This window comes from Cygnus olor, chromosome 2 (genome assembly GCF_009769625.2).
Source record: "Cygnus olor isolate bCygOlo1 chromosome 2, bCygOlo1.pri.v2, whole genome shotgun sequence".
In the NCBI taxonomy this organism is placed as follows: Eukaryota; Metazoa; Chordata; class Aves; order Anseriformes; family Anatidae; genus Cygnus; species Cygnus olor.
In genome coordinates, this window is record NC_049170.1 from 8716468 (window position 1) to 8722582 (window position 6115).

Below are 6115 nucleotides of genomic sequence, written 5' to 3' on the forward strand. Positions count from 1 at the left end.
ATCATGAGGATTTCTTCCTAATATCTAATTTAAATCTCACCTCGTTTACCTTAAAGCTGTTACCCCTTGTCGCTACATTACCTGACAAAGACTCCCTCCCCGCCTTTCTTTTAGGCCCCCTTTAAGTACTGGAAGGCCAATATAAGGTGTCCCTGGAGAATAAAATTAATGAACGTATTTTTTACTTCTTTATGTATTTAATGAGTCATCTGCCAACAAGTTATTTAATTTCTAGTAATTACACTACTTCTAACAAAAATGAGTAACTCAATTTGCTGCATCATGTGTGCGATCTAGTTTACAATCCATAAGAACAGAAAAGTATTTTGAAAAAGTATGTTACTGAACATGGAAAATATCCCCTGTATTTGCTAAAAAATACATTTTGAATTCTGCTTACAGGTCAGCACACAGAACTAAGTCAAATCGGTGGGCTGGTTTGCTTGGTTATAGCAAGCTCTAGAACAAAGTGCTCACCTACATCTGCACAAGGACGAGGAGCACAGGGGCACAGTGGCAGGTGGGAACCCAAAGCAAGGAACCAGCGCCTTGCCCAGGGCTGTCCCAGCACAGCGGTCAGCCCCGTCGTCCAGGCGTGACACCCATCACCACAAGTTGGGAACATCTCCCCACATCATCTTTTGGACCAAGGCAGGTTGCTGTTTCGGGGCGGGACACATGATGGGGTGCAGGGGAAAAGTGGTTTGGGATCGCACAGCACCTATTATAGGATACTTAGGGGAGGAAAGCAAAGGGAGGGGTTTAGGTTCTTTAGGGAGGAGCAAGAGTGGGATTTTTGATTTTTTTTAAAGAGGGGTAAAGGGTTAAAAATGGCTGGGTGCATACAAATAGTGGCTGCCTCATCAGCACAGGCTGTCCTGCCCTCCTATAAAATTCCTTCCTAACGCTATCCTGTGTGTGCAGTTCGTATGGAGTGCAGCACCTGGGGTCAGGCCACGGGTTGGAGGGGCCGTGTATCCCTAGTGCAGCAACTGGAGCACGGACATGCAAGTCTGGGGCCACGAGCAGAGATCAGGCAGGACCAGCCCGTAAATAGGTGAAGTGGCCTGGGAGCAAGGGGGTGAGTGGGTCTCTACGGGCCAGCTGTGGCTGTGAGGGCACCCCTGTACTTCCAGGGGTGAGAGCATAAGGATGGCATCTATAGGACCTAGGAACTCAGGGGCTTGTATGTCTAGATGACAGCAACTGGGGAGACTGGGATAAAGTGGCCAGTTACTGGGCAGGCTGAGTGTTTGAGACCAGCTGCTGGTGGGAGCCACCTTATACATATATATATACATATATAATTTATTTTTTTTTCTCACTAGTGGACTTGTTTGTGTGAGTGCTCTGAGCGTGTCTGTGGTTTACTATGTGTACACGTACATATACAGTACATATATGCTTCTCTGTCTGTTCCTGCTGGAAATACATCTTCCGCCTGACTACTGGTTGGACCCAGGGACATACAGCAGCAGCTGTATGATCCATAATGATGTGTTTTCCTCTAATTATTCGTTCTCCCCATTCATCTCATCTTCTTTCAGAAGGGTTTGCAGGCTTTCCCTGTCACATCGCTGGACTTGTGCCCGTCATGTAACAGGGGATGCTCAGTCACATGTTGGTGTGCTCGTGTGTCAAGCCAAGCACCTGCTGAATAAATGTAGGTCTGATCCCAGTGCGGAGGGAGGAGGCCAGTTCAGGGCAACTTAACCTTTTCAGAGGTGTTTAGCACATGGCAAAAACTTAATCTACCCAAGAAACACCCACGATTGGACTCTTCATTTTAAGTACAGTCTTTGCTCTGATGCAGCCACTACACTGTAATTCCATGGGAGCAAGCACTCAGAGAGATCAATTATGCCTTAATACGAGCTCATTTCTGGGCTTAGTTACTCTAGTGGGTAGACTGAACAGAGACTGTGCACATCGCCGTAGTCCACAATGATCTCAGCAGCACATTATCTGTTCTATAAAAACACCAAGCACAGTATCTAATATGTCTTAACTCTGAGAGGTCTGCACATAGAAGTTTATGGATCATGTTTTCAGAAAAAGCTGTAAAATGATGTTTCCTTTGCAACTGGCATTGCTTGCACATAGTGAAAGCCCACTGAGTTGACAAGATTTGTGCAGACAATTAGTCTTTGTTTACATAAATGCCTTATTTGTGTGCACAAATGATTCTATGAAAAATTCATATGCACCTACAGTATCATATTTAGGCATAAGTGCTTGTGAAAAAAAAAAAAAATTGATTTTTTTCTTGCAGTTAATTAAATTTGGGGCTTAGATTAAACTGTATATTTGTTTTACTCCAGTGAGCAGAAGCTTTTCCCAACCCTGAGTTAATAATACATACTTACGTGGCAGCAGCTGGCTCTCTAGATGTTACTTTTCCAATAAAATATATCTTTACAAATTACTTTTTTTTTTTTTTTTTACAGAAAGCCAGTATTAGTTTCAACATGTCTAGAAAGTTTTTGAGAAGCCATGGATGACAGGCTTCCAGCCTTATCACCGTACCGATTCCTTAACATGAAAAAGAATCAACGTTTTATAATCTGAACCAAAATATGCTAAACAGATAAATAGAGAGCCCTACTTCAGCTTGAAATGTGCGTATTGCCTCTTTCCTTCAGTGGAACTACTTGCAAAGGCAAACAGGATTTATAATTAAAAACTTTCTTTTTATCTGTGCTGCAATGCTGAATCCTAAAAGGCTGATTTGGAACTGATCGTTTCATTTGTGATTTTCTTCTAGTTGCAGAGTAACACTGAGAATGCCGTGTCACTTGGCTGACAGTTTTCTTTTTTAATGTAATAGTTACGAGATGTTTTGCAAATGCCAAGTAATAAGGCATACCTTTACTCTAAGTGTGCGTAAAAGGGTAGGGGAGGAGAATGCTCTTGTTGTCACATCTAACATAAGGGCATTTTTTAATCAGAGGTGAGGCTTAGCATTAAAGGAAGAGATACACTTCTTTCTATTGCCTGGCATATTAGTCCACAGGGAAAGGTGAACGAGGATGGAGTGTGTCACATTGCAACGACTGAAAAATAGCCCTAAGCTGCAGCTAGGTATGCCTTTATCGGCGTGTAGCAACGCCAGCAGGATGGTAAGCGGTGTAATTGCACTAGTTACACTTGTCTCAAGTCACCCCTGCTCTCAGATCAAAACTAGCTGTGGGAATTTTTGCCTCTCCTGCAAATGCAGCATCACGGTGTCATGGAGTGTGCCTGAAGCCAGTCTGCTGGGAGGGCTGCATAGTAGTTTTTAGGTAATAAAGGAATTAAATATGTGGACTGGTGCAGGGCTCTTCAAAACTGCAGAGTATCCAAACACAAAGCTGAAAGGAGCTGCCAGCATGGGTGGGGGGGAGCAGGAGAAACCGTTGGTTAACCCCTCTTCTTTACAGCCGACAGTGATAACATCTGCACAACTTTTCTGATACCTTGTTCTAGTGTTGTCAAATTTCCTTATGGCTAGAACAGGTCAAATGTGCTTCTGTCAATAAGGCTGATTCTTTATGCCTTTCCTTCAGACTACCAATAACTTTCTCTATATAAAATTTCTATATACATACATAGTTTTATATATATATGCATAAAATATATATATGACATTATGTTATAGTACTTTCTTAATGGGTTCTGCAACTGATTGCAATGCCCCGAGAAAGAATAGTGCAGTAAGAACAGATAATTTGCTAATCTGAGCAACGTGGAGCCAAAACGACTGAAAACTAATCTGCTGGTTTAATTTCTTGAGCCAGTTCAGCCTGGATTTATGTGAGGCTTGAAACAGTACAAAGTGGCCCGTGCTGCTGAGATGAGAGGGGAAACTGTCCACTGCTAACTTCTGCTGGGCTCCAACTTGCAATACCACTTAAATTGATTTAAACCATCCCGAAACATCCCCCGGTACTGGTTGCTCATTTCTACCTCTGCACTTTTTTCTACATTATGCTCACACAAAAGCGTCGGTGCCCCAGGGATGACCTGTGCTGATCTTGCTGAGAACAGCAAGAGAACATAGGAATGGATGTTGTTTTTTTTTCTGTAGGTCATTTTCCTGACTCAGTTGCTGTCCTGGTGCTGGCACAGCACAGGCAGTGACTCAGGGTTCATGGAGTGGGAGACAGAGGGCAGCAGCTACACGAGCCTGTCTGGCTGCCTGTGGTGCCAGAGAAATCCGCACGTAGCCATGGGGTCCATGCTAAAACCAATGAAAAACATTTCTGCCACGGAAACTTTCCCCGGCTGATGTAAATTCAGAGCAACTCCATCATCTTCAGAACAGGTCCTCAAACTTCAAGCATGGAAGGCCAGGAGGTCACTTAGATTAACCTCCCTGAGTAGCACGGGGATCAGAATTGATCACTCCATTGTTTTTCTCTAAAAACAGACCCGATCTGACAGCACATGTCTGCTTTGTGGCCTTCCCGCATGCTGAAATTTAAAGCAGTGTTTTCTGGGTGGCAGAAAGGCATGCCTGTACGTGCTTAAACACAGCCACAGAAGTATACGTATTTATCTGCCTATGATAGCTGCAAACAGAAAAGCTGCTTGCGTTTGTCATTCATGTGTGGTTGCAGCTCTGGGAGCTCCCAGAACGTACACGTGGATGTGACCACAATACACAGACAGGTAGCTGCTGCTGCCTGGTCGGGCTATCACTTTCTTTTCTGGGAAAGGAACCTGACTTTCATTTCTTATATATTTTCAAATGAAATGAACTTAAATTTTATCCAAAATTGTCTTTTTCTGAGCTGAGTGTCTTGAGTGACTGGGTAGCTGAAGTGGAACTTCCAGAAAGAGATTGAATCTTGGTATGAAGACATCAGGAGATGAAGAATCCACTGCTGCTCTTAGATGATCAATAATTTTAACATGACCTCGGAGCCAGCTTAATTAGAGATTGATATCGGGAACTCTCTGCCTATTTAGTATGCCAAGCAGAAAGCATTAAGAAGTAACACATTTACTACTAAGGTCCTTAATTATCTGCCACTCTTCAATGCGAAAAAAATTAGAATTATTGACTGGGTACCTACAGTAAGTCTGTTTTAATGATCTCAATTACTTACTACTAACTGGGAGTTGGGATCCAAGGAAGCAGGTCTCACCGTCAAGTCCTCCCTCGCTAGAGCCAAGTTCAGCACAAACGCAGCCACACTGCTTCTACTCTTGGTTCTGACTCTCTTTTTTTGCTTCCTGGAGGCTTTCTGGACAACAAAGGCTCTATAAATCCCCAAATGTTCTGGCTACTTGAAGTACATGCTGTGTGACATGCTGAAGCCCCCTCAGTATGAACAAATAGGTCTCTGAACCAAGAAAGCCTACAATCGATTTATATCTCAAGGTCCAGTTCCTCCGTGACCTGGCTTAAGGATTAAGTTCACAGGATGGCTACTTTGGTGTCTTATAAGGTCTTTCACTTCTACAATATCCCTGGTGCCTCTACAGCCCAGTCAGACATGGCTGAAAATGCCCAGAAACTGAGGAAAAGGGACAACTGCCATACCATACCGAAGAAAATGTGATCATGTTGAACCTCTCCAGGACGCCAGGCTGAGAAGAATGTGATGCTCCTGATTTTGGCATACTCCAGCCTGAACTTGTTAGCCCTCAGAAATGCTTAAAGGACCATCCTTCTCCTCCATCACTGAGGTTTCTGACATACTCTTCTCCACGTTGGTCACTTTTAACCTCTGACACCCCACCAGCCACTCACAGCTACAGGTTTAACGTTTAAAGAAGCGGCTGAAAACCTCTCTGGGTTTATTTAGAGCTTGCTGAGTTCCCTGGATAAATCAGAGCAGCCTCGGGAGCCCAGGACTTGCCAAGTCTGAATTCTCAGTGTTGCGAATGGAAGAAAGTGTGGCGTGAGGCAGAAGGCACCAAAGCTGTAATGATCTTCCTCCGGGGTGTCAATTACCCTCGCTGTTTGCCTTACAGCACACGTAGGTGATTACAGTGTGAGGGCCAGGATACATTTGTTTAATGTCTCCTTGAACTCCATTACATTTTCCACTCATCTTGCTAGAGCCTTATCTTCAATTACACTCCTTTCCATATGCCCCAAGCTGTTATTTGTTACAAGACCAACCTG